This window comes from Lissotriton helveticus, chromosome 12, assembly GCF_964261635.1.
Source record: "Lissotriton helveticus chromosome 12, aLisHel1.1, whole genome shotgun sequence".
Lineage (NCBI taxonomy): Eukaryota > Metazoa > Chordata > Amphibia > Caudata > Salamandridae > Lissotriton > Lissotriton helveticus.
In genome coordinates, this window is record NC_136073.1 from 132784271 (window position 1) to 132810378 (window position 26108).

The 26108-nt window shown below is 43.0% G+C and overlaps 12 non-coding genes across 12 annotated transcripts; all 12 read left to right on the top strand.

Annotated features, from left to right (window-relative positions):
- Nucleotides 1–6339: 6339 nt before the first annotated feature.
- On the top strand, nt 6340–6421 carry TRNAS-AGA (transfer RNA serine (anticodon AGA)). Its single transcript has one exon. It is a non-coding gene; the product is annotated as a tRNA-Ser (tRNA).
- A 4580-nt stretch (nt 6422–11001) lies between these two features.
- TRNAS-AGA (transfer RNA serine (anticodon AGA)) lies at nt 11002–11083 on the top strand. Its single transcript has one exon. It is a non-coding gene; the product is annotated as a tRNA-Ser (tRNA).
- Nucleotides 11084–13933: 2850 nt separating this feature from the next.
- On the top strand, nt 13934–14015 carry TRNAS-AGA (transfer RNA serine (anticodon AGA)). The gene has a single exon. It is a non-coding gene; the product is annotated as a tRNA-Ser (tRNA).
- A 1653-nt stretch (nt 14016–15668) lies between these two features.
- Nucleotides 15669–15750, top strand: TRNAS-AGA (transfer RNA serine (anticodon AGA)). The gene has a single exon. It is a non-coding gene; the product is annotated as a tRNA-Ser (tRNA).
- Nucleotides 15751–17036: 1286 nt separating this feature from the next.
- Nucleotides 17037–17108, top strand: TRNAH-GUG (transfer RNA histidin (anticodon GUG)). Its single transcript has one exon. It is a non-coding gene; the product is annotated as a tRNA-His (tRNA).
- A 295-nt stretch (nt 17109–17403) lies between these two features.
- TRNAS-AGA (transfer RNA serine (anticodon AGA)) lies at nt 17404–17485 on the top strand. The gene has a single exon. It is a non-coding gene; the product is annotated as a tRNA-Ser (tRNA).
- A 1653-nt stretch (nt 17486–19138) lies between these two features.
- Nucleotides 19139–19220, top strand: TRNAS-AGA (transfer RNA serine (anticodon AGA)). The gene has a single exon. It is a non-coding gene; the product is annotated as a tRNA-Ser (tRNA).
- Nucleotides 19221–20506: 1286 nt separating this feature from the next.
- TRNAH-GUG (transfer RNA histidin (anticodon GUG)) lies at nt 20507–20578 on the top strand. Its single transcript has one exon. It is a non-coding gene; the product is annotated as a tRNA-His (tRNA).
- A 295-nt stretch (nt 20579–20873) lies between these two features.
- TRNAS-AGA (transfer RNA serine (anticodon AGA)) lies at nt 20874–20955 on the top strand. Its single transcript has one exon. It is a non-coding gene; the product is annotated as a tRNA-Ser (tRNA).
- Nucleotides 20956–22240: 1285 nt separating this feature from the next.
- Nucleotides 22241–22312, top strand: TRNAH-GUG (transfer RNA histidin (anticodon GUG)). Its single transcript has one exon. It is a non-coding gene; the product is annotated as a tRNA-His (tRNA).
- Nucleotides 22313–22607: 295 nt separating this feature from the next.
- On the top strand, nt 22608–22689 carry TRNAS-AGA (transfer RNA serine (anticodon AGA)). The gene has a single exon. It is a non-coding gene; the product is annotated as a tRNA-Ser (tRNA).
- A 2850-nt stretch (nt 22690–25539) lies between these two features.
- On the top strand, nt 25540–25621 carry TRNAS-AGA (transfer RNA serine (anticodon AGA)). The gene has a single exon. It is a non-coding gene; the product is annotated as a tRNA-Ser (tRNA).
- Nucleotides 25622–26108: the final 487 nt, after the last annotated feature.

A 26108-nucleotide genomic window follows, 5' to 3' on the forward strand; every position in this document is an offset into this window, starting at 1 on the left:
TATGCGCGTCTAGATTACCTGCTTGTCTCCACTGCGGCTCGCCCACTTGTCACCAATGCAGAAATCGGAACAGCGTCGCTATCTGATCACGTGCCGGTCACGGTCACCCTGACAGGGCCACGAGAGCCACGTTTAGGCAGGGTGTGGAGACTCCGGGACTCCTTGCTTTATAGGAAAGACGTGGTTACTAGAGTCCAGGCCGCCATAAAGGACTATCTGTCCCACAACAATACGAGGATACGACGCTTACAACGCAGTGGGCTGCTCTCAAGGCTGTGCTGAGAGGTGAATTTATCTTGCTTTCCTCCGCGGAAAATAAGGAGCGCCAGGTCAAACGGGACAAACTCACCCAAAAGACCAGAGAGCTTGAGCAAATTCACAGAAGGACGGGAGCTCCGAGAATTTGGAGACAATTACGGACTGCCCGTCAACAACTGGCTGCACTTGACATTGACAGGGCGGAATACGCAGCTTTACGGCTGAAACATGCCTACTACACTGGAGGGGATAGATGTGGGCGCCTCCTGGCACACAAATTACGTACGGTAGCCCAGAAACGTGAGGTTAAGGAACTGAAGGGGCCCGATGGCACCAGAGTCACCGGTGACCGTGCAATCGCGGAGGCTTTCAGTGACTTCTATGCCACTCTCTATGAGGCGGATCCGCCTAACCCAGAGGCAGAATTGGCCTTTCTCGAGGAGGTACCGTTGCCAGCCCTGACCCAGGAACAGGTGGATAATTTGGAGAGAGACATCCGCCCGGAGGATGTTATCTCGGCAATCTCTCGGCTCAAACTCGGGAAGGCGCCGGGGCCGGATGGCTTCCCGGCGTGCTTCTACAAGACCTTTAGTATTCAACTCGCACTCTTTACATCATTCGCAGAGGACGGGGCGATCTCCCGGGACTTGCTCGAAGCAGCCATCGCGGTCATACCCAAGCCAGACAAAGATCCGACTGACTGTGGGGCTTACCGGCCCATTTCCCTTTTAAACGTCGATCTCAAATTATACACAAGCGTCCTCGCTTCTAGGTTGGGCCCCTACATGGGAGGCCTTATTCAGCCGGATCAGTCTGGCTTCATCCCCGAGCGCCAGACTTCTGACAACACCAAGCGGGCCCTCCATCTCATTGAGAAGGCGTCCCGTACGCAGGGCGAATATATGATGCTAGCCATCGACGCAGAGAAGGCCTTTGATAGGGTCCATTGGCCATATCTCGAGAAGGTCCTTCTAAAAGCGGGAATGGGTCCCAAATTCCGGGCCAGAGTACTTAATTGCTACAAATTTCCCTCGGCCTCCGTTAGAGTCAATGGCTTGTCCTCCCCACGTTTCCAGATTGAGAGAGGCACCAGGCAGGGGTGCCCGCTGTCTCCTCTCCTGTTCGCCCTCTATATGGAGCCGCTGGCACAGCTCATCCGTACTGACCCGGAAATTAGAGGCATCAAATTCGGGGCAGACGTCCACGTCATCAATCTATACGCTGACGACGTCTTGTTGTCACTTGCGGACCCCCGGGGCTCTCTCCCTGCCTGCATGACCGCCCTAGACAGGTTCGGAGGCGTGTCGGGCTTCAAGGTCAACTGGACGAAATTGGTGGCCCTTGACCTAACCCTTGCCGCAGACACACGCACCACGCTGCAGGCCCGGTTCCCTCTGCGATGGGCCACGGAGACGGTTCCCTATCTGGGGATCAACCTGGCAGCCTCCCTTCAGACCACAGTGGACGTTAACTACACCCGCCTCCGGCAGAAGGTTCGGCAGGAGCTGGGGCAGTGGAAACACTACCCGTTGTCCTGGTTGGGCAGGGTTGCGGCGATCAAGATGACGGTCCTACCCCAGATTCTGTATGTTTTTCGCACTATACCTCTCACCCCCCCAACAGGATGGATTAAGCTGGTGCAGTCTGATCTTTCCCAATTTGTTTGGAACAGAAGGAAACCGCGCCTAAAAGCCCAAATAGCGATGCTTGCGCCAGAACAAGGGGGGATCGGGATTCCAAACTTGGCCGCTTACTTCCAGGTGGCACAACTACGCTTCTTGGCGGAGTGGGTCCAATGGGAGTCCGGGAAACACTGGTTATTTCAAGACCAGGCAGTAGCGGGGCGCACATTACAAGAGATCCCGTTTATGCGCAAAATACATAGGCCCCGCAACTTGTACGCCTCCCACATTACGCGAGTCCCGCTGGAGATCTGGGATCGGGTGGGAGTGGACCTCGGTCTCACAACCGCCCCCTCTCCCCTCACCCCCATTCTTGATAACCCTGACTTTCAACCGGGGCTGGACGGAAAGGCCTTCGAACGATGGAAGTCGGCCGGCTGTCGCTCCCTTTGCCAGATATACGGTCCAGAAGGGATAATTCCATTTCCGCAACTACGCCAGGACTTTGGCCTCCCGGAGACCGAACGACTCCATTACTTTCAAGTTAGGCATTGGGCCCTCGGTAAGACGGTAAAACCAGACGCAGATCGGAGACTGACGAATTTCGAATATTGGTTGATCACCCGCAAGTCGGACAAGCAGCTAATCTCTGACTTATATAAAATGCTCACACTCAAACACCAGCACACATACAGCGCGAGTAGAGCACGGTGAGAGAGGGAGATGGGGAGGACATTTACTCATAAAGAGTGGGAGGGTATATACTACAGGGCTCGACATTCGGCATACCATATGGGGCTCACGGACACTCTAACGAAGGTGGTGACCTACTGGTACTACATCCCAGAACGCCTATATGAAATGGATAGTACCAAAGACCCCCTGTGTTGGCGAGGCTGCGGACAGCTAGGCACCCTCACGCACATTCTTTGGGACTGCAGCCTATTGCAGGAGTACTGGCGTCAGGTTCTGGATGATGTGGACAAACACTTTGACACTGAAATCCCGCGTTTCCCATCCTACGTCATTCTAGGGCTCCCAAATGCACTGACCTACCCCCTACACTCACGAAGGGGGCGCTTGATAGCCATTGCTCTGGGCTCGGCGCTACAGAACATTGTAACCCACTGGCGCACGACCCACGTCCCCACATATCAAGGGTGGCTCCACCGCCTGTGGCTGGTCCTGGGTATGGAAAGACTTTCTCTGTATAAAGCTGGGGAAGGAGCGAGGTACGCGGAACTCTGACAGCCGTTTCTAGCTCTTCTGTCCTCGGAGTTTGTGGAAGTCACCTGTCCGAGGTATCTTCGATTGCTAAGGTTGACTGAGATTGCCCCAACGGAGGGGAACGCCATGCCTGCCCTCAAATCTGGAACGGGATGAAGTATGACTAGCCGGAACGAGACCATGGTTCACCGGGGGTGGGGGGGGTTGGAGGGGGGAGCAGTGGGGTTGGGGTTTGGGTTTGTTGGGGTTGGAGTTTCTGGGCGAGGGGGGGACTGGTTACGGGATGGGACGGGTTGAGGGGGTCTAGGGACGGGGGATGATAGTTTTATAGTGTGTTGACCAATGGCACAGTTGTGCGATGGGCATAAGCCATATTTTAGGTCACCATCAGAGGGTGCGGGCTGAAGACAGGAGTTGGAGCTGCCCTCATTATCGTTGCATTTTTTTTTTGAAACGCGGCCGGCCCGGTTGGGTTGTAGGCGGCTTGCTGTGTATAACTACAATTTCTATATACTGCATACCCTACCCTCTGAGGCACTCGCACCCTAGCTCTACTGACCTGATTGACAAGCACCCGTGTGTGTTGATACCTGTATCGTGTTGATTTCTTCAATAAAAAACATTTATTACTAAAAGAAGCAAATAGAAAAATAAAACAAAAGTGCTTGCAGGATTAGGCTAACACACTTCATAAAACTGCATTTTCTTTTCTATTCTCCCCGTGTTACAAGCTTAACTGCTCCCTGTGTAATTTCTCTTAGCCTGCTGTCCCAGGAAGAGAATTTTATCTACAGGCTCTTTCCGTGTTTTTTTCCTAGTCTTTCTTTCCCTTTTCTTAGATTTGTAACTGTTCCTTTATGTGCTCTATTTAGGTGCCATTAATCTCATTTGAGATCCTTGTACCTGCTGCTGTTTTCTCCACACCTCATACTGCCTTTTCCCTCTTTCTCTCTTTCTCTGAGGTTGGTGGCTACTTTCCAAAGCTTCTGATGCCCCAATGTTCCTTCATCTTGTTGTCAGACGTGAATTGGAAAAGCAACCAAATTAACAAGCCTTTACCACTCATACATGGCAGAGGTTTATACTTTAATTCAATGAGCTAAGAAAAGCGTGTTGTCGGGCCCCTACGAGCCATGGTGCTTGCTTCATCATAATTGGGCACGCAGTCATTAGCCACAGCTCTGATCATGGGTCACTGAGGTCAGTTTCAATAATTCCTCAAAAACCTAACCATGCAGTCCCCCCTAACTGTGTAGTTATCTTGCTTTACTGCTGTTTGTGTGATTAGCTGGGAGGAGCTCACAGCAGCATCCTCCCTATAAAAGTGTAGATGGACCGCTCCTTAACTCTTTCTTGCTTCACATACAGATGGCTTGAGGAGGTACAGGGGAGATGCAGGTCTACTAGACAGAATAGAAGATCTGCGCCAGGTGTGTTTCTCTGCATTGGTGTCCCATCACAGGCCCACAAGTGTATGTGTGATCTTTGACTCCTGGCAGTTCACAAGCAGGCGGCCAGGAAACAGTTTCAGCCTATCAACCACTGAGGAGACAAAGCCTTTGTATAAGAAATGAGGAAGCAATGAACACATTCAGCCTATCACAGGAGTTCCCTGAGTGTTCCGAATTATAAATTCTCCATGTCACTGTATGTTATTGAGCCCAAGTAGCTCCCCGTGATCGTATAGTGGTTGGTACTCTGCGTTGTGGCCGCAGCAACCTCGGTTCGAATCCGAGTCATGGCATTGTGGTTGGCAATGTCACGGCAGTTGGTTTTTTCTTTTACAGAATTACCAAATGTACCAGTTGTTTTTGTAAAATGTCTATTAAAACAGATCCTTTAAAATATTTAAACGATCTAACGACAAATTATTTAAACACACATGATTATAAGATGTAGCTATATTGTACCTACTGACATAAATTATCGTTCTTGAACCTATTTGCGGTGGGGGGAATGGAGCTCTCCCCCATGCCAATCAGAATGCAGTTGCAGTTGAGTGACCTGTGTTGTGGCTGTCTAGAGGGAATGCACAAATGTAGCTGTCTCGCAGCCCAATCCAGACGTCAATTGGAGACAGGTTTTCAGGCAAATAGAGCAGTAAGTGCAGAGAAATGCTCACTCACTAAAAATGGCATATATAAAATAGTAAAGTTAAATCCAACCTCACCAGTAAATTGGATTTATCAATAAATAAATAAAGCTTCTCCTCTCTGATATGGAATTACCCCCCAAAAAGTATAAGGGAATACCCAATGCTAACCTATGAGAGGGGTAGACCTCACTGTAGTGAAAAATGTAATAGACTGTTTGGTACTACCAGGACATGCAAACTACCACAGTAAATGTCTTACCTTTTACTTACATAGCATGATGCCCCTAGAACTACCTAGGGCCTACCTTAGGGGTTAACTATATGTAATACAATTGGAGTTTAAGGCTTGGCAAGTAGTTTTAAATGGCAAGTCGAAGTGGCAGTACACGGCAGCACAGGCACTGCAGTAGCAGGCTTGAGACAGGTTTGAAATGCTACTTCTTTGGGCGGCACAATCAGTCCCTGGGTATATGGTATACCACTTTACAAGGGGCTTTCAAGTCAATTAAAGCTGTCAGTCAGGTATACTCCAATTACACACATGATTAGGGAAGAAGCACGTGCACTTCAGCACTGATTAGTAGCGATAAAGTGATCAGAGTCCTAAGGCCAACAAAAAGATACAGCAAAATGCGTAGGTGAAAAGCAATAAGGTAGGGTTGAGGCCACCTTAAGAATGCAAGGTCTAACAAAAACAAACTAAGAATAACATGAGTAAAACATCAGGTTTCTCTACGGCATTTGGTGAGACAAGTGTGCCTTCTTTTATCTTCCATAAATGCAATCTTTCCCTGACCACTTTATTATATAGCTCTTCAAGTAAAAAAGATAAAGCACTTACAAAGGAGCCTCAAATACTCAAAGATGGTAGACTTCTGTAATATGGGCCATAGACTAAAAGCAGCACGAAAACAGAGTGCAATAGGGTCCCAAAAACTTGAGTGCCACATGAGAGTATGCATGAAAGCCTATCCTTTTCCAAACTAGAGATATACTCATGCAATTTTTGTTTTTAGGAGAGAATGTGCCTGCTGAAAAAAACATTATTTTTAAAAAGTGCATTGCAGAATACCAGGAATTTGCTGTGGGACACCTTGAAAACTTTCATACAGATTATTTGCACAAATTTTACAGTCAGTTGTTGTGGCCGAGTGGTTAAGGCGATGGACTAGAAATCCATCGGGGTCTCCCCGCGCAGGTTCGAATCCTGCCAACAACGAGAAACTTTTTAATATCGGCTACAATTTCAGAAGTTAACCTTTAGAATTTCTTCCATGTCAGTTTTATAAATAGATGGCTTATTTTGGTGTCACTATTGCCCTTTCACATATTTATTATCGCTACCCCTTTCATATCTTTGCTATAACTCTCGTCCTACATTAGCGCTGGTGCAAACACTTCAAATTATTATACCCTGGCTCTCTCAGTCATACCATTCATGCACTTGAAACTTACTTTACCAATAAAAGAAGCAAATAGAAAACTAAAACAAAAGTGCTTGCTGGATTAGGCTAACACACTTCATAAAACTGCATTTTCTTTTCTATTCTCCCCGTGTTACAAGCTTAACTGCTCCCTGTGTAATTTCTCTTAGCCTGCTGTCCCAGGAAGAGAATTTTATCTACAGGCTTTTTCCGTGTTTTTTTCCTAGTCTTTCTTTCCCTTTTCTTAGATTTGTAACTGTTCCTTTATGTGCTCTATTTAGGCGCCATTAATCTCATTTGAGATCCTTGTACCTGCTGCTGTTTTCTCCACACCTCATACTGCCTTTTCCCTCTTTCTCTCTTTCTCTGAGGTTGGTGGCTACTTTCCAAAGCTTCTGATGCCCCAATGTTCCTTCATCTTGTTGTCAGACGTGAATTGGAAAAGCAACCAAATTAACAAGCCTTTACCACTCATACATGGCAGAGGTTTATACTTTAATTCAATGAGCTAAGCAAAGCGTGTTGTGGGGCCCCTACGAGCCATGGTGCTTGCTTCATCATAATTGGGCACGCAGTCATTAGCCACAGCTCTGATCATGGGTCACTGAGGTCAGTTTCAATAATTCCTCAAAAACCTAACCATGCAGTCCCCCCTAACTGTGTAGTTATCTTGCTTTACTGCTGTTTGTGTGATTAGCTGGGAGGAGCTCACGGCAGCATCCTCCCTATAAAAGTGTAGATGGACCGCTCCTTAACTCTTTCTTGCTTCACATACAGATGGCTTGAGGAGGTACAGGGGAGATGCAGGTCTAATAGACAGAATAGAAGATCTGCGCCAGGTGTGTTTCTCTCTATTGGTGTCCCTTCACAGGCCCACAAGTGTATGTGTGATCTTTCACTTCTGGCAGTTCACAAGCAGGCGGCCAGGAAACGGATTCAGCCTATCAACCACTGAGGAGACAAAGCCTTTGTATAAGGAATGAGGAAGCAATGAACACATTCAGCCTATCACAGGAGTTCCCTGAATGTTCCGAATTATAAATTCTCCATGTCACTGTATGTTATTGAGCCCAAGTAGCTCGCTGTGATCATATAGAGGTTATTACTCTGCGTTGTGGCCGCAGCAACCTTGGTTCGAATCCGAGTCACAGCATTGTGGTTGGCAATGTCACGGCAGTTGGGTTTTTCTTTTACAGAATTACCAAATGTACCAGTTGTTTTTGTAAAATGTCTATTAAAAACAGATCCTTTAAAATATTTAAACGATCTAACGACAAATTATTTAAACACACATGATTATAAGATGTAGCTATATTGTACCTACAGACATAAATTATCGTTCTTGAACCTATTTGCGGTGGGGGGGATGGAGCTCTCCCCCATGCCAATCAGAATGCAGTTGCAGTTGAGTGACCTGTGTTGTGGCTGTCTAGAGGGAATGCACAAATGTAGCTGTCTCGCAGCCCAATCCAGATGTCAATTGGAGACAGGTTTTCCGGCAAATAGAGCAGTAAGTGCAGAGAAATGCTCACTCTCTAAAAATGGCATTTATAAAATAGTAAAGTTAAATCCAACCTCACCAGTAAATAGGATTTATCAATAAATAAATAAAGCTTCTCCTCTCTGATATGGAATTACCCCCCAAAAAGTATAAGGGAATACCCAATGCTAACCTATGTGAGGGGTAGACCTCACTGTAGTGAAAAATGTAATAGACTGCTTGGTACTACCAGGACATGCAAACTACCACAGTACATGTCTTACCTTTTACTTACATAGCATGATGCCCCTAGGACTACCTAGGGCCTACCTTAGGGGTTAATTATATGTAATAAAATTGGAGCTTAAGGCTTGGCAAGTAGTTTTAAATGGCAAGTCGAAGTGGCAGTACACAGCAGCACAGGCACTGCAGTAGCAGGCTTGAGACAGGTTTGAAATGCTACTTCTTTGGGCAGCACAATCAGTCCCTGGGTATATGGTATACCACTTTACAAGGGGCTTTCAAGTCAATTAAATCTGTCAGTCAGGTATACTCCAATTACACACATGATTAGGGAAGAAGCATGTGCACTTCAGCACTGATTAGTAGCGATAAAGTGATCAGAGTCCTAAGGCCAGCAAAAAGATACAGCAAAATGTGTAGGTGAAAAGCAATAAGGTAGGGTTGAGGCCATCTTAAGAATGCAAGGTCTAACAAAAACAAACTAAGGATAACATGAGTAAAACATCAGGTTTCTCTACGGCATTTGGTGAGACAAGTGTGCCTTCTTTTATCTTCCATAAATGCAATCTTTCCCTGACCCCTTTATTATATAGCTCTTCAAGTAAAAAAGATAAAGCACTTACAAAGGAGCCTCAAATACTCAAAGATGGTAGACTTCTGTAATATGGGCCAAAGACTAAAAGCAGCACGAAAACAGAGTGCAATAGGGTCCCAAAAACTTGAGTGCCACATGAGAGTATGCATGAAAGCCTATCCTTTTCCAAACTAGAGATATACTCATGCAATTTTTGTTTTTAGGAGAGAATGTGCCTGCTGAAAAAAACATTATTTTTAAAAAGTGCATTGCAGAATACCAGGAATTTGCTGTGGGACACCTTGAAAACTTTCATACAGATTATTTGCAAAAAACTTACAGTCAGTTGTTGTTGCCGAGTGGTTAAGGCGATGAACCAAAAATCCATTGGGGTCTCCCCGCGCAGCTTCGAGTTCTGCCAACAAAGAGAAACTTTTTAACATCGGCTACAATTTCAAAAGTTAACCTTTAGAATTTCTTCCATGTCAGTTTTATAAATAGGCGGCTTATTTTGGTGTCACTATTGCCCTTTCACATATTTATTATCGCTACCCCTTTCATATCTTTGCTATAACTCTCGTCCTACATTAGCGCTAGTGCAAACACTTCAAATTATTATACCCTGGCTCTCTCAGTCATACCATTCATGCACTTGAAACTTACTTTACCAATAAAAGAAGCAAATAGAAAAATAAAACAAAAGTGCTTGCTGGATTAGGCAAACACACTTCATAAAACTGCATTTTCTTTTCTATTCTCCCCGTGTTACAAGCTTAACTGCTCCCTGTGTAATTTCTCTTAGCCTGCTGTCCCAGGAAGAGAATTTTATCTACAGGCTCTTTCCGTGTTTTTTTCCTAGTCTTTCTTTCCCTTTTCTTAGATTTGTAACTGTTCCTTTATGTACTCTATTTAGGCGCCATTAATCTCATTTGTGCTCCTTGTACCTGCTGCTGTTTTCTCCACACCTCATACTGCCTTTTCCCTCTTTCTCTCTTTCTCTGAGGTTGGTGGCTACTTTCCAAAGCTTCTGATGCCCCAATGTTCCTTCATCTTGTTGTCAGATGTGAATTGGAAAAGCAACCAAATTAACAAGCCTTTACCACTTACACGTGGCAAAAGTTTATACTTTAATTCAATGAGCTAAGAAAAGCGTGTTGTGGGGCCCCTACGAGCCATGGTGCTTGCTTCATCATAATTGGGCACGCAGTCATTAGCCACAGCTCTGATCATGGGTCACTGAGGTCAGTTTCAATAATTCCTCAAAAACCTAACCATGCAGTCCCCCCTAACTGTGTAGTTATCTTGCTTTACTGCTCTTTGTGTGATTAGCTGGGAGGAGCTTACAGCAGCATCCTCCCTAAAAAAGTGTAGATGGACCGCTCCTTAAGTTTTTCTTGCTTCACATACAGATGGCTTGAGGAGGTTCAGGGGAGATGCAGGTCTAATAGACAGAATAGAAGATCTGCGCCAGGTGTTTCTCTGCATTGGTGTCCCATCACAGGCCCACAAGTGTATGTTTGATCTTTGACTTCTGGCAGTTCACAAGCAGGCGGCCAGGAAACGGTTTCAGCCTATCAACCACTGAGGAGACAAAGCCTTTGTATAAGGAATGAGGAAGCAATGAACACATTCAGCCTATCACAGGAGTTCCCTGAGTGTTTTGAATTATAAATTCTCCATGTCACTGTATGTTATTGAGCCCAAGTAGCTCGCCGTGATCGTATAGTGGTTAGTACTCTGCGTTGTGGCCGCAGCAACCTCGGTTCGAATCTGAGTCACGGCATTGTGGTTGGCAATGTCACGGCAGTTGGGTTTTTCTTTTACAGAATTACCAAATGTACCAGTTGTTTTTGTAAAATGTCTATTAAAAACAGATCCTTTAAAATATTTAAACAATCTAACGACAAATTATTTAAACACACATGATTATGAGATGTAGCCTTATTTTTGTTTTTAGGAGAGAATGTGCCTGCTGAAAAAAACATTATTTTTAAAAAGTGCATTGCAGAATATCAGGAATTTGCTGTGGGACACCTTGAAAACTTTCATACAGATTATTTGCACAAAACTTACAGTCAGTTGTTGTGGCTGAGTGGTTAAGGCAATTGACTAGAAATCCATTGGGGTCCCCCCGCGCAGGTTCAAATCCTGCCAACAACGAGAAACTTTTTAACATCGGCTACAATTTCAGAAGTTAACCTTTTGAATTTCTTCCATGTCAGTTTTATAAATAGGTGGCTCATTTTGGGGTCACTATTGCCCTTTCACATATTTATTATCGCTATCCCTTTCATATCTTTGCTATAACTCTCGTCCTACATTAGCGCTGGTGCAAACACTTCAAATTATTATACCCTGGCTCTCTCAGTCATACCATTCATGCACTTGAAACTTACTTTACCAATAAAAGAAGCAAATAGAAAAATAAAACAAAAGTGCTTGCTGGATTAGGCAAACACACTTCATAAAACTGCATTTTCTTTTCTATTCTCCCCGTGTTACAAGCTTAACGGCTCCCTGTGTAATTTCTCTTAGCCTGCTGTCCCAGGAAGAGAATTTTATCTACAGGCTCTTTCGGTGTTTTTTTCCTAGTCTTTCTTTCCCTTTTCTTAGATTTGTAACTGTTCCTTTACGTGCTCTATTTAGGCGCCATTAATCTCATTTGAGCTCCTTGTACCTGCTGCTGTTTTCTCCACACCTCATACTGCCTTTTCCCTCTTTCTCTCTTTCTCTGAGGTTGGTGGCTACTTTCCAAAGAGTCTGATGCCCCAATGTTCCTTCATCTCGTTGTCAGACGTGAATTGGAAAAGCAACCAAATTAACAAGCCCTTACCACTCATACATGGCAGAGGTTTATACTTTAATTGAGCTAAGAAAAGCGTGTTGTGGGGCCCCTACGAGCCATGGTGCTTGCTTCATCATAATTAGGCACGCAGTCATTAGCCACAGCTCTGATCATGGGTCAGTGAGGTCAGTTTCAATAATTCCTCAAAAACCTAACCATGCAGTCCCCCCTAACTGTGTAGTTATCTTGCTTTACTGCTGTTTGTGTGATTAGCTGGGAGGAGCTCACGGCAGCATCCTCCCTATAAAAGTGTAGATGGACCGCTCCTTAACTCTTTCTTGCTTCACATACAGATGGCTTGAGGAGGTACAGGGGAGATGCAGGTCTACTAGACAGAATAGAAGATCTGCGCCAGGTGTGTTTCTCTGCATTGGTGTCCCATCACAGGCCCACAAGTGTATGTGTGATCTTTGACTCCTGGCAGTTCACAAGCAGGCGGCCAGGAAACAGTTTCAGCCTATCAACCACTGAGGAGACAAAGCCTTTGTATAAGGAATGAGGAAGCAATGAACACATTCAGCCTATCACAGGAGTTCCCTGAGTGTTCCGAATTATAAATTCTCCATGTCACTGTATGTTATTGAGCCCAAGTAGCTTGCCGTGATCGTATAGTGGTTAGTACTCTGCGTTGTGGCCACAGCAACCTCAGTTCGAATCCGAGTCACGGCATTGTGTTTGGCAATGTCACGGCAGTTGGGTTTTTCTTTTACAGAATTACCAAATGTACCAGTTGTTTTTGTAAAATGTCTATTAAAAACAGATCCTTTAAATATTTAAACGATCTAACGACAAATTATTTAAACACACATGATTATAAGATGTAGCTATTTTGTACCTACTGACATAAATTATCGTTCTTGAACCTATTTGCGGTGGGGGAATGGAGCTCTCCCCCATGCCAATCAGAATGCAGATGAATGCAGTTGCAGTTGAGTGACCTGTGTTGTGGCTGTCTAGAGGGAATGCACAAATGTAGCTGTCTCGCAGCCCAATCCAGACGTCAATTGGAGACAGGTTTTCAGGCAAATAGAGCAGTAAGTGCAGAGAAATGCTCACTCTCTAAAAATGGCATTTATAAAATAGTACCGTTAAATCCAACCTCACCAGTAAATAGGATTTATCAATAAATAAATAAAGCTTCTCCTCTCTGATATGGAATTACCCCCCAAAAAGTATAAGGGAATACCCAATGCTAACCTATGAGAGGGGCAGACCTCACAGTAGTGAAAAATGTAATAGACTGTTTGGTACTACCAGGACATGCAAACTACCACAGTACATGTCTTACCTTTTACTTACATAGCATGATGCCCCTAGGACTACCTAGGGCCTACCTTTTGGTTAATTATATGTAATAAAATTGGAGTTTAAGGCTTGGCAAGTAGTTTTAAATGGCAAGTCGAAGTGGCAGTACACTGCAGCACAGGCCCTGCAGTAGCAGGCTTGAGACAGGTTTGAAATGCTACTTTTTCGGACGGCACAATCAGTTCCTGGGTATATGGTATACCACTTTACAAGGGGCTTTCAAGTCAATTAAATCTGTCAGTCAGGTATACTCCAATTACACACATGATTAGGGAAAAGGCACGTGCACTTCAGCACTGATTAGTAGCGATAAAGTGATCAGAGTCCTAAGGCCAACAAAAAGATACAGCAAAATGCGTAGGTGAAAAGCAATAAGGTAGGGTTGAGGCCACCTTAAGAATGCAAGGTCTAACAAAAAGAAACTAAGGATAACATGAGTAAAACATCAGGTTTCTCTACGGCATTTGGTGAGACAAGTGTGCCTTCTTTTATCTTCCATAAATGCAATCTTTCCCTGACCCCTTTATTATATAGCTCTTCAAGTAAAAAAGATAAAGCACTTACAAAGGAGCCTCAAATACTCAAAGATGGTAGACTTCTGTAATATGGGCCATAGACTAAAAGCAGCCCGAAAACAGAGTGCAATAGGGTCCCAAAAACTTGAGTGCCACATGAGAGTATGCATGAAAGCCTATCCTTTTTTAAACTAGAGATATACTCATGCAATTTTTGTTTTTAGGAGAGAATGTGCCTGCTGAAAAATACATTATTTTAAAAAAGTGCATTGCAGAATACCAGGAATTTGCTGTGGGACACCTTGAAAACTTTCATACAGATTATTTGCACAAAACTTACAGTCAGTTGTTGTGGATGAGTGGTTAAGGCGATGGACTAGAAATCCATTGGGGTCTCCCTGCACAGGTTCGAATCCTGCCAACAACGAGAAACTTTTTAACATCGGCTACAATTTCAGAAGTTAACCTTTAGAATTTCTTCCATGTCAGTTTTATAAATAGGTGGCTTATTTTGGTGTCACTATTGTCCTTTCACATATTTATTATCGCTACCCCTTTCATATCTTTGCTATAACTCTTGTCCTACATTAGCGCTGGTGCAAACACTTCAAATTATTATACCCTGGCTCTCTCAGTCATACCATTCATGCACTTGAAACTTACTTTACCAATAAAAGAAGCAAATAGAAAAATAAAACAAAAGTGCTTGCTGGATTAGGCAAACACACTTCATAAAACTGCATTTTCTTTTCTATTCTCCCCGTGTTACAAGCTTAACTGCTCCCTGTGTAATTTCTCTTAGCCTGCTGTCCCAGGAAGAGAATTTTATCTACAGGCTCTTTCTGTGTTTTTTTCCTAGTCTTTCTTTCCCTTTTCTTAGATTTGTAACTGTTCCTTTATGTGCTCTATTTAGGCGCCATTAATCTCATTTGAGCTCCTTGTACCTGCTGCTGTTTTCTCCACACCTCATACTGCCTTTTCCCTCTTTCTCTCTTTCTCTGAGGTTGGTGGCTACTTTCCAAAGCTTCTGATGCCCCAATGATCCTTCATCCTATTGTCAGACGTGAATTGGAAAAGCAATCAAATTAACAAGCCTTTACCACTCATACATGGCAGAGGTTCATACTTTAATTCAATGAGCTAAGAAAAGCGTGTTGTGGGGCCCCTACGAGCCATGGTGCTTGCTTCATCATAATTGGGCGCGCAGTCATTAGCCACAGCTCTGATCATGGGTCACTGAGGTCAGTTTCAATAATTCCTCAAAAACCTAACCATGCAGTCCCCCCTAACTGTGTAGTTATCTTGCTTTACTGCTGTTTGTGTGATTAGCTGGGAGGAGCTCACGGCAGCATCCTCCCTATAAAAGTGTAGATGGACCGCTCCTTAACTTTTTCTTGCTTCACATACAGATGGCTTGAGGAGGTACAGGGGAGATGCAGGTCTAATAGACAGAATAGAAGATCTGCGCCAGGTGTGTTTCTCTGCATTGGTGTCCCATCACAGGCCAACAAGTGTATGTGTGATCTTTGACTTCTGGCAGTTCACAAGCAGGCAACCAGGAAATGGTTTCAGCCTATCAACCACTGAGGAGACAAAGCCTTTGTATAAGGAATGAGGAAGCAATGAACACATTCAGCCCATCACTGGAGTTCCCTGAGTGTTTCGAATTATAAATTCTCCATGTCACTGTATGTTATTGAGCCCAAGTAGCTCGCCGTGATCGTATAGAGGTTAGTACTCTGCGTTGTGCCTGCAGCAACCTCGGTTCGAATCCGAGTCACGGCATTGTGGTTGGCAATGTCACGGCAGTTGGGTTTTTCTATTACAGAATTACCAAATGTACCAGTTGTTTTTGTAAAATGTCTATTAAAAACAGATCCTTTAAAATATTTAAACGATTTAACGACAAATTATTTAAACACACATGATTATAAGATGTAGCCTTATTTTTGTTTTTAGGAGAGAATGTGCCTGCTGAAAAAAACATTATTTTTAAAAAGTGCATTGCAGGATATCAGGAATTTGCTGTGGCACACCTTGAAAACTTTCATGCAGATTATTTGCACAAAACTTACAGTCAGTTGTTGTGGCCGAGTGGTTAAGGCGATGGACTAGAAATCCATTGGGGTCTCCCCGCGCAGGTTCGAATCCTGCCAACAACGAGAAACTTTTTAACATCGGCTACAATTTCAGAAGTTAACCTTTAGAATTTCTTCCATGTCAGTTTTATAAATAGGTGGCTTATTTTGGTGTCACTATTGCCCTTTCACATATTTATTATCGCTACCCCTTTCATATCTTTGCTATAACTCTCGTCCTACATTAGCGCTGGTGCAAACACTTCAAATTATTATACCCTGGCTCTCTCAGTCATAAAATTCATGCACTTGAAACCTACTTTACCAATAAAAGAAGCAAATAGAAAAATAAAATAAAAGTGCTTGCTGGATTAGGCAAACACACTTCATAAAACTGCATTTTCTTTTCTATTCTCCCCGTGTTACAAGCTTAACTGCTCCCTGTGTAATTTCTCTTAGCCTGCTGTCCCAGGAAGAGAATTTTATCTACAGGCTCTTTCCGTGTTTTTTTCCTAGTCTTTCTTTCCCTTTTCTTAGATTTGTAACTGTTCCTTTATGTGCTCTATTTAGGCGCCATTAATCTCATTTGAGCTCCTTGTACCTGCTGCTGTTTTCTCCACACCTCATACTGCCTTTTCCCTCTTTCTCTCTTTCTCTGAGGTTGGTGGCTACTTTCCAAAGCTTCTGATGCCCCAATGTTCCTTCATCTTGTTGTCAGACGTGAATTGGAAAAGCAACCAAATTAACAAGCCTTTACCACTCATACATGGCAGAGGTTTATACTTTAATTCAATGAGCTAAGAAAAGCGTGTTGTGGGGCCCCTACGAGCCATGGTGCTTGCTTCATCATAATTGGGTGCGCAGTCATTAGCCACAGCTCTGATCATGGGTCACTGAGGTCAGTTTCAATAATTCCTCAAAAACCTAACCATGCAGTCCCCCCTAACTGTATAGTTATCTTGCTTTACTGCTGTTTGTGTGATTAGCTGGGAGGAGCTCACGGCAGCATCCTCCCTATAAAAGTATAGATGGACCGCTCCTTAACTTTTTCTTGCTTCACATACGGATGGCTTGAGGAGGTACAGGGGAGATGCAGGTCTAATAGACAGAATAGAAGATCTGCGCCAGGTGTGTTTCTCTGCATTGGTGTCCCATCACAGGCCAACAAGTGTATGTGTGATCTTTGACTTCTGGCAGTTCACAAGCAGGCAACCAGGAAACGGTTTCAGCCTATCAACCACTGAGGAGACAAAGCCTTTGTATAAGGAATGAGGAAGCAATGAACACATTCAGCCTATCACTGGAGTTCCCTGAGTGTTTCGAATTATAAATTCTCCATGTCACTGTATGTTATTGAGCCCAAGTAGCTCGCCGTGATCGTATAGTGGTTAGTACTCTGCGTTGTGGCTGCAGCAACCTCGGTTCGAATCCGAGTCACGGCATTGTGGTTGGCAATGTCACGGCAGTTGGGTTTTTCTATTACAGAATTACCAAATGTACCAGTTGTTTTTGTAAAATGTCTATTAAAAACAGATCCTTTAAAATATTTAAACGATTTAACGACAAATTATTTAAACACACATGATTATAAGATGTAGCCTTATTTTTGTTTTTAGGAGAGAATGTGCCTGCTGAAAAAAACATTATTTTTAAAAAGTGCATTGCAGGATATCAGGAATTTGCTGTGGCACACCTTGAAAACTTTCATGCAGATTATTTGCACAAAACTTACAGTCAGTTGTTGTGGCCAAGTGGTTAAGGCGATGGACTAGAAATCCATTGGGGACTCCCCGCGCAGGTTCGAATCCTGCCAACAACGAGAAACTTTTTAACATCGGCTACAATTTCAGAAGTTAACCTTTAGAATTTCTTCCATGTCAGTTTTATAAATAGGTGGCTTATTTTGGTGTCACTATTGCCCTTTCACATATTTATTATCGCTACCCCTTTCATATCTTTGCTATAACTCTCGTCCTACATTAGCGCTGGTGCAAACACTTCAAATTATTATACCCTGGCTCTCTCAGTCATACCATTCATGCACTTGAAACTTACTTTACCAATAAAAGAAGCAAATAGAAAAATAAAACAAAAGTGCTTGCTGGATTAGGCAAACACACTTCATAAAACTGCATTTTCTTTTCTATTCTCCCCGTGTTACAAGCTTAACTGCTCCCTGTGTAATTTCTCTTAGCCTGCTGTCCCAGGAAGAGAATTTTATCTACAGGCTCTTTCCGTGTTTTTTTCCTAGTCTTTCTTTCCCTTTTCTTAGATTTGTAACTGTTCCTTTACGTGCTCTATTTAGGCGCCATTAATCTCATTTGAGCTCCTTGTACCTGCTGCTGTTTTCTCCACACCTCATACTGCCTTTTCCCTCTTTCTCTCTTTCTCTGAGGTTGGTGGATACTTTCCAAAGCTTCTGATGCCCCAATGTTCCTTCATCTTGTTGTCAGACGTGAATTGGAAAAGCAACCAAATTAACAAGCCTTTACCACTCATACATGGCAGAGGTTTATACTTTAATTCAATGAGCTAAGAAAAGCGTGTTGTGGGGCCCCTACGAGCCATGGTGCTTGCTTCATCATAATTGGGCACGCAGTCATTAGCCACAGCTCTGATCATGGGTCACTGAGGTCAGTTTCAATAATTCCTCAAAAACCTATCCATGCAGTCCCCCCTAACTGTGTAGTTATCTTGCTTTACTGCTGTTTGTGTGATTAGCTGGGAGGAGCTCACGGCAGCATCCTCCCTATAAAAGTGTAGATGGACCGCTCCTTAACTTTTTCTTGCTTCACTTACAGATGGCTTGAGGAGGTACAGGGGAGATGCAGGTCTAATAGACAGAATAGAAGATCTGCGCCAGGTGTGTTTCTCTGCATTGGTGTCCCATCACAGGCCCACAAGTGTATGTGTGATCTTTGACTTCTGGCAGTTCACAAGCAGGCGGCCAGGAAATGGTTTCAGCCTATCCACCACTGAGGAGACAAAGCCTTTGTATAAGCAATGAGGAAGCAATGAACACATTCAGCCTATCACAGGAGTTCCCTGAGTGTTCCGAATTATAAATTCTCCATGTCACTGTATGTTATTGAGCCCAAGTAGCTTGCCGTGATCGTATAGTGGTTAGTACTCTGCGTTGTGGCAGCAGCAACCTCGGTTCGAATCCGAGTCACGGCATTGTGGTTGGCAATGTCACGGCAGTTGGGTTTTTCTTTTACAGAATTACCAAATGTACCAGTTGTTTTTGTAAAATGTCTATTAAAAAAAGATCCTTTAAAATATTTAAACGATCTAACGACAAATTATTTAAACACACATGATTATAAGATGTAGCCTTATTTTTGTTTTTAGGAGAGAATGTGCCTGCTGAAAAATACATTATTTTAAAAAAGTGCATTGCAGAATACCAGGAATTTGCTGTGGGACACCTTGAAAACTTTCATACAGATTATTTGCACAAAACTTACAGTCAGTTGTTGTGGCCGAGTGGTTAAGGCTATGGACTAGAAATCCATTGGGGTCTCCCCGCGCAGGTTCGAATCCTGCCAACAACGAGAAACTTTTTAACATCGGCTACAATTTCAGAAGTTAACCTTTAGAATTTCTTCCATGTCAGTTTTATAAATAGGTGGCTTATTTTGGTGTCACTATTGCCCTTTCACATATTTATTATCGCTACCCCTTTCATATCTTTGCTATAACTCTCGTCCTACATTAGCGCTGGTGCAAACACTTCAAATTATTATACCCTGGCTCTCTCAGTCATACCATTCATGCACTTGAAACTTACTTTACCAATAAAAGAAGCAAATAGAAAAATAAAATAAAAGTGCTTGCTGGATTAGGCAAACACACTTCATAAAACTGCATTTTCTTTTCTATTCTCCCCGTGTTACAAGCTTAACTGCTCCCTGTGTAATTTCTCTTAGCCTTCTGTCCCAGGAAGAGAATTTTATCTACAGGCTCTTTCCGTGTTTTTTTCCTAGTCTTTCTTTCCCTTTTCTTAGATTTGTAACTGTTCCTTTATGTGCTCTATTTAGGCGCCATTAATCTCATTTGAGCTCCTTGTACCTGCTGCTGTTTTCTCCACACCTCATACTGCCTTTTCCCTCTTTCTCTCTTTCTCTGAGGTTGGTGGCTACTTTCCAAAGCTTCTGATGCCCCAATGTTCCTTCATCTTGTTGTCAGACGTGAATTGGAAAAGCAACCAAATTAACAAGCCTTTACCACTCATACATGGCAGAGGTTTATACTTTAATTCAATGAGCTAAGAAAAGCGTGTTGTGGGGCCCCTACGAGCCATGGTGCTTGCTTCATCATAATTGGGTGCGCAGTCATTAGCCACAGCTCTGATCATGGGTCACTGAGGTCAGTTTCAATAATTCCTCAAAAACCTATCCATGCAGTCCCCCCTAACTGTGTAGTTATCTTGCTTTACTGCTGTTTGTGTGATTAGCTGGGAGGAGCTCACGGCAGCATCCTCCCTATAAAAGTGTAGATGGACCGCTCCTTAACTTTTTCTTGCTTCACTTACAGATGGCTTGAGGAGGTACAGGGGAGATGCAGGTCTAATAGACAGAATAGAAGATCTGCGCCAGGTGTGTTTCTCTGCATTGGTGTCCCATCACAGGCCCACAAGTGTATGTGTGATATTTGACTTCTGGCAGTTCACAAGCAGGCGGCCAGGAAATGGTTTCAGCCTATCAACCACTGAGGAGACAAAGCCTTTGTATAAGCAATGAGGAAGCAATGAACACATTCAGCCTATCACAGGAGTTCCCTGAGTGTTCCGAATTATAAATTCTCCATGTCACTGTATGTTATTGAGCCCAAGTAGCTTGCCGTGATCGTATAGTGGTTAGTACTCTGCGTTGTGGCCGCAGCAACCTCGGTTCGAATCCGAGTCACGGCATTGTGGTTGGCAATGTCACGGCAGTTGGGTTTTTCTTTTACAGAATTACCAAATGTACCAGTTGTTTTTGTAAAATGTCTATTAAAAACAGATCCTTTAAAATATTTAAACGATCTAACGACAAATTATTTAAACACACATGATTATAAGATGTAACCTTATTTTTGTTTTTAGGAGAGAATGTGCCTGCTGAAAAAAACATTCTTTTTAAAAAGTGCATTGCAGGATATCAGGAATTTGCTGTGGCACACCTTGAAAACTTTCATGCAGATTATTTGCACAAAACTTACTGTCAGTTGTTGTGGCCGAGTGGTTAAGGCGATGGACTAGAAATCCATTGGGGTCTCCCCGCGCAGGTTCGAATCCTGCCAACAACGAGAAACTTTTTAACATCGGCTACAATTTCAGAAGCTAACCTTTAGAATTTCTTCCATGTCAGTTTTATAAATAGGTGGCTTATTTTGGTGTCACTATTGCCCTTTCACATTTTTATTATCGCTACCCCTTTCATATCTTTGCTATAACTCTCGTCCTACATTAGCGCTGGTGCAAACACTTCAAATTATTATACCCTGGCTCTCTCAGTCATACCATTCATGCACTTGAAACTTACTTTACCAATAAAAGAAGCAAATAGAAAAATAAAACAAAAGTGCTTGCTGGATTAGGCAACACACTTCATAAAACTGCATTTTCTTTTCTATTCTCCCCGTGTTACAAGCTTAACTGCTCCCTGTGTAATTTATCTTAGCCTGCTGTCCCAGGAAGAGAATTTTATCTACAGGCTCTTTCCGTGTTTTTTTCCTAGTCTTTCTTTCCCTTTTCTTAGATTTGTAACTGTTCCTTTACGTGCTCTATTTAGGCGCCATTAATCTCATTTGAGCTCCTTGTACCTGCTGCTGTTTTCTCCACACCTCATACTGCCTTTTCCCTCTTTCTCTCTTTCTCTGAGGTTGGTGGATACTTTCCAAAGCTTCTGATGCCCCAATGTTCCTTCATCTTGTTGTCAGACGTGAATTGGAAAAGCAACCAAATTAACAAGCCTTTACCACTCATACATGGCAGAGGTTTATACTTTAATTCAATGAGCTAAGAAAAGCGTGTTGTGGGGCCCCTACGAGCCATGGTGCTTGCTTCATCATAATTGGGCACGCAGTCATTAGCCACAGCTCTGATCATGGGTCACTGAGGTCAGTTTCAATAATTCCTCAAAAACCTATCCATGCAGTCCCCCCTAACTGTGTAGTTATCTTGCTTTAATGCTGTTTGTGTGATTAGCTGGGAGGAGCTCACGGCAGCATCCTCCCTATAAAAGTGTAGATGGACCGCTCCTTAACTTTTTCTTGCTTCACTTACAGATGGCTTGAGGAGGTACAGGGGAGATGCAGGTCTAATAGACAGAATAGAAGATCTGCGCCAGGTGTGTTTCTCTGCATTGGTGTCCCATCACAGGCCCACAAGTGTATGTGTGATCTTTGACTTCTGGCAGTTCACAAGCAGGCGGCCAGGAAATGGTTTCAGCCTATCAACCACTGAGGAGACAAAGCCTTTGTATAAGCAATGAGGAAGCAATGAACACATTCAGCCTATCACAGGAGTTCCCTGAGTGTTCCGAATTATAAATTCTCCATGTCACTGTATGTTATTGAACCCAAGTAGCTTGCCGTGATCGTATAGTGGTTAGTACTCTGCGTTGTGGCCGCAGCAACCTCGGTTCGAATCCGAGTCACGGCATTGTGGTTGGCAATGTCACGGCAGTTGGGTTTTTCTTTTACAGAATTACCAAATGTACCAGTTGTTTTTGTAAAATGTCTATTAAAAACAGATCCTTTAAAATATTTAAACGATCTAACGACAAATTATTTAAACACACATGATTATAAGATGTAACCTTATTTTTGTTTTTAGGAGAGAATGTGCCTGCTGAAAAAAACATTCTTTTTAAAAAGTGCATTGCAGGATATCAGGAATTTGCTGTGGCACACCTTGAAAACTTTCATGCAGATTATTTGCACAAAACTTACAGTCAGTTGTTGTGGCCGAGTGGTTAAGGCGATGGACTAGAAATCTATTGGGGTCTCCCCGCGAAGGTTCGAATCCTGCCAACAACGAGAAACTTTTTAACATCGGCTACAATTTCAGAAGCTAACCTTTAGAATTTCTTCCATGTCAGTTTTATAAATAGGTGGCTTATTTTGGTGTCACTATTGCCCTTTCACATTTTTATTATCGCTACCCCTTTCATATCTTTGCTATAACTCTCGTCCTACATTAGCGCTGGTGCAAACACTTCAAATTATTATACCCTGGCTCTCTCAGTCATACCATTCATGCACTTGAAACTTACTTTACCAATAAAAGAAGCAAATAGAAAAATAAAACAAAAGTGCTTGCTGGATTAGGCAACACACTTCATAAAACTGCATTTTCTTTTCTATTCTCCCCGTGTTACAAGCTTAACTGCTCCCTGTGTAATTTCTCTTAGCCTGCTGTCCCAGGAAGAGAATTTTATCTACAGGCTCTTTCCGTGTTTTTTTCCTAGTCTTTCTTTCCTTTTTCTTAGATTTGTAACTGTTCCTTTACGTGCTCTATTTAGGCGCCATTAATCTCATTTGAGCTCCTTGTACCTGCTGCTGTTTTCTCCACACCTCATACTGCCTTTTCCCTCTTTCTCTCTTTCTCTGAGGTTGGTGGCTACTTTCCAAAGCTTCTGATGCCCCAATGTTCCTTCATCTTGTTGTCAGACGTGAATTGGAAAAGCAACCAAATTAACAAGCCTTTACCACTCATATATGGCAGAGGTTTATACTTTAATTGAGCTAAGAAAAGCGTGTTGTGGGGCCCCTACGAGCCATGGTGCTTGCTTCATCATAATTAGGCATGCAGTCATTAGCCACAGCGCTGATCATGGGTCACTGAGGTCAGTTTCAATAATTCCTCAAAAACCTAACCATGCAGTCCCCCCTAACTGTGTAGTTATCTTGCTTTACTGCTGTTTGTGTGATTAGCTGGGAGGAGCTCATGGCAGCATCCTCCCTATAAAAGTGTAGATGGACCGCTCCTTAACTCTTTCTTGCTTCACATACAGATGGCTTGAGGAGGTACAGGGGAGATGCAGGTCTGCTAGACAGTATAGAAGACCTGCGCCAGGTGTGTTTCTCTGCATTGGTATCCCATCACAGGCCCACAAGTGTATGTGTGATCTTTGACTCCTGGCAGTTCACAAGCAGGCGGCCAGGAAACAGTTTCAGCCTATCAACCACTGAGGAGACAAAGCCTTTGTATAAGGAATGAGGAAGCAATTAACACATTCAGCCTATCACAGGAGTTCCCTGAGTGTACCGAATTATAAATTCTCCATGTCACTGTATGTTATTGAGCCCAAGTAACTCGCCGTGATCGTATAGTGGTTAGTACTCTGCGTTGTGGCCGCAGCAACCTCGGTTCAAATCCGAGACACGGCATTGTGGTTGGCAATGTCACGGCAGTTGGGTTTTTCTTTTACAGAATTACAAAATGTACCAGTTGTTTTTGTAAAATGTCTATTAAAAACAGATCCTTTAAAATATTTAAACGATCTAACGACAAATTATTTTAACACACATGATTATAAGATGTAGCTATATTGTACCTACTGACATAAATTATCGTTCTTGAACCTATTTGCGGTGGGGGAATGGAGCTCTCCCCCATGCCAATCAGAATGCAGATGAATGCAGTTGCAGTTGAGTGACCTGTATTGTGGCTGTCTAGAGGGAATGCACAAATGTAGCTGTCTCGCAGCCCAATCCAGACGTCAATTGGAGACAGGTTTTCAGGCAAATAGAGCAGTAAGTGCAGAGAAATGCTCACTCTCTAAAAATGGCATTTATAAAGTAGTAAAGTTAAATCCAACCTCATCAGTAAATAGGATTTCTCAATAAATAAATAAAGCTTCTCCTCTCTGATATGGAATTACCCCCCAAAAAGTATAAGGGAATACCCAATGCTAACCTACGAGAGGGGCAGACCTCACAGTAGTGAAAAATGTAATAGACTGTTTTGTACTACCAGGACATGCAAACTACCACAGTACATGTCTTACCTTTTACTTACATAGCATGATGCCCCTAGGACTACCTAGGGCCTACCTTTTGGTTAATTATATGTAATAAAATTGGAGTTTAAGGCTTGGCAAGTAGTTTTAAATGGCAAGTCGAAGTGGCAGTACACTGCAGCACAGGCACTGCAGTAGCAGGCTTGAGACAGGTTTGAAATGATACTTTTTTGGGCGGCACAATCAGTTCCTGGGTATATGGTATACCACTTTACAAGGGGCTTTCAAGTCAATGAAATCTGTCAGTCAGGTATACTCCAATTACACACATGATTAGGGAAGAAGCACGTTCACTTCAGCACTGATTAGTAGCAATAAAGTGATCAGAGTCCTAAGGCCAACAAAAAGATACAGCAAAATGCATAGGTGAAAGGCAATAAGGTAGGGTTGAGGCCACCTTAAGAATGCAAGGTCTAACAAAAACAAACTAAGGATAACATGAGTAAAACATCAGGTTTCTCTACGGCATTTGGTGAGACAAGTGTGCCTTCTTTTATCTTCCATAAATGCAATCTTTCCCCGACCCCTTTATTATATAGCTCTTCAAGTAAAAAAGATAAAGCACTTACAAAGGAGCCTCAAATACTCAAAGATGGTAGACTTCTGTAATATGGGCCATAGACTAAAAGCAGCACGAAAACAGAGTGCAATAGGGTCCCAAAAACTTGAGTGCCACATGAGAGTATGCATGAAAGCCTATCCTTTTCCAAACTAGAGATATACTCATGCAATTTTTGTTTTTAGGAGAGAATGTGCCTGCTGAAAAATACATTATTTTAAAAAAGTGCATTGCAGAATACCAGGAATTTGCTGTGGGACACCTTGAAAACTTTCATACAGATTATTTGCACAAAACTTACAGTCAGTTGTTGTGGCCGAGTGGTTAAGGCGATGGACTAGAAATCCATTGTGGTCTCCCCGCGCAGGTTCGAATCCTGCCAACAACGAGAAACTTTTTAACATCGGCTACAATTTCAGAAGTTAACCTTTAGAATTTCTTCCATGTCAGTTTTATAAATAGGTGGCTTATTTTGGTGTCACTATTGCCCTTTCACATATTTATTATCGCTACCCCTTTCATATCTTTGCTATAACTCTCGTCCTACATTAGCGCTGGTGCAAACACTTCAAATTATTATACCCTGGCTCTCTCAGTCATACCATTCATGCACTTGAAACTTACTTTACCAATAAAAGAAGCAAATAGAAAAATAAAACAAAAGTGCTTGCTGGATTAGGCAAACACACTTCATAAAACTGCATTTTCTTTTCTATTCTCCCCGTGTTACAAGCTTAACTGCTCCCTGTGTAATTTCTCTTAGCCTGCTGTCCCAGGAAGAGAATTTTATCTACAGGCTCTTTCCGTGTTTTTTTCCTAGTCTTTCTTTCCCTTTTCTTAGATTTGTAACTGTTCCTTTACGTGCTCTATTTAGG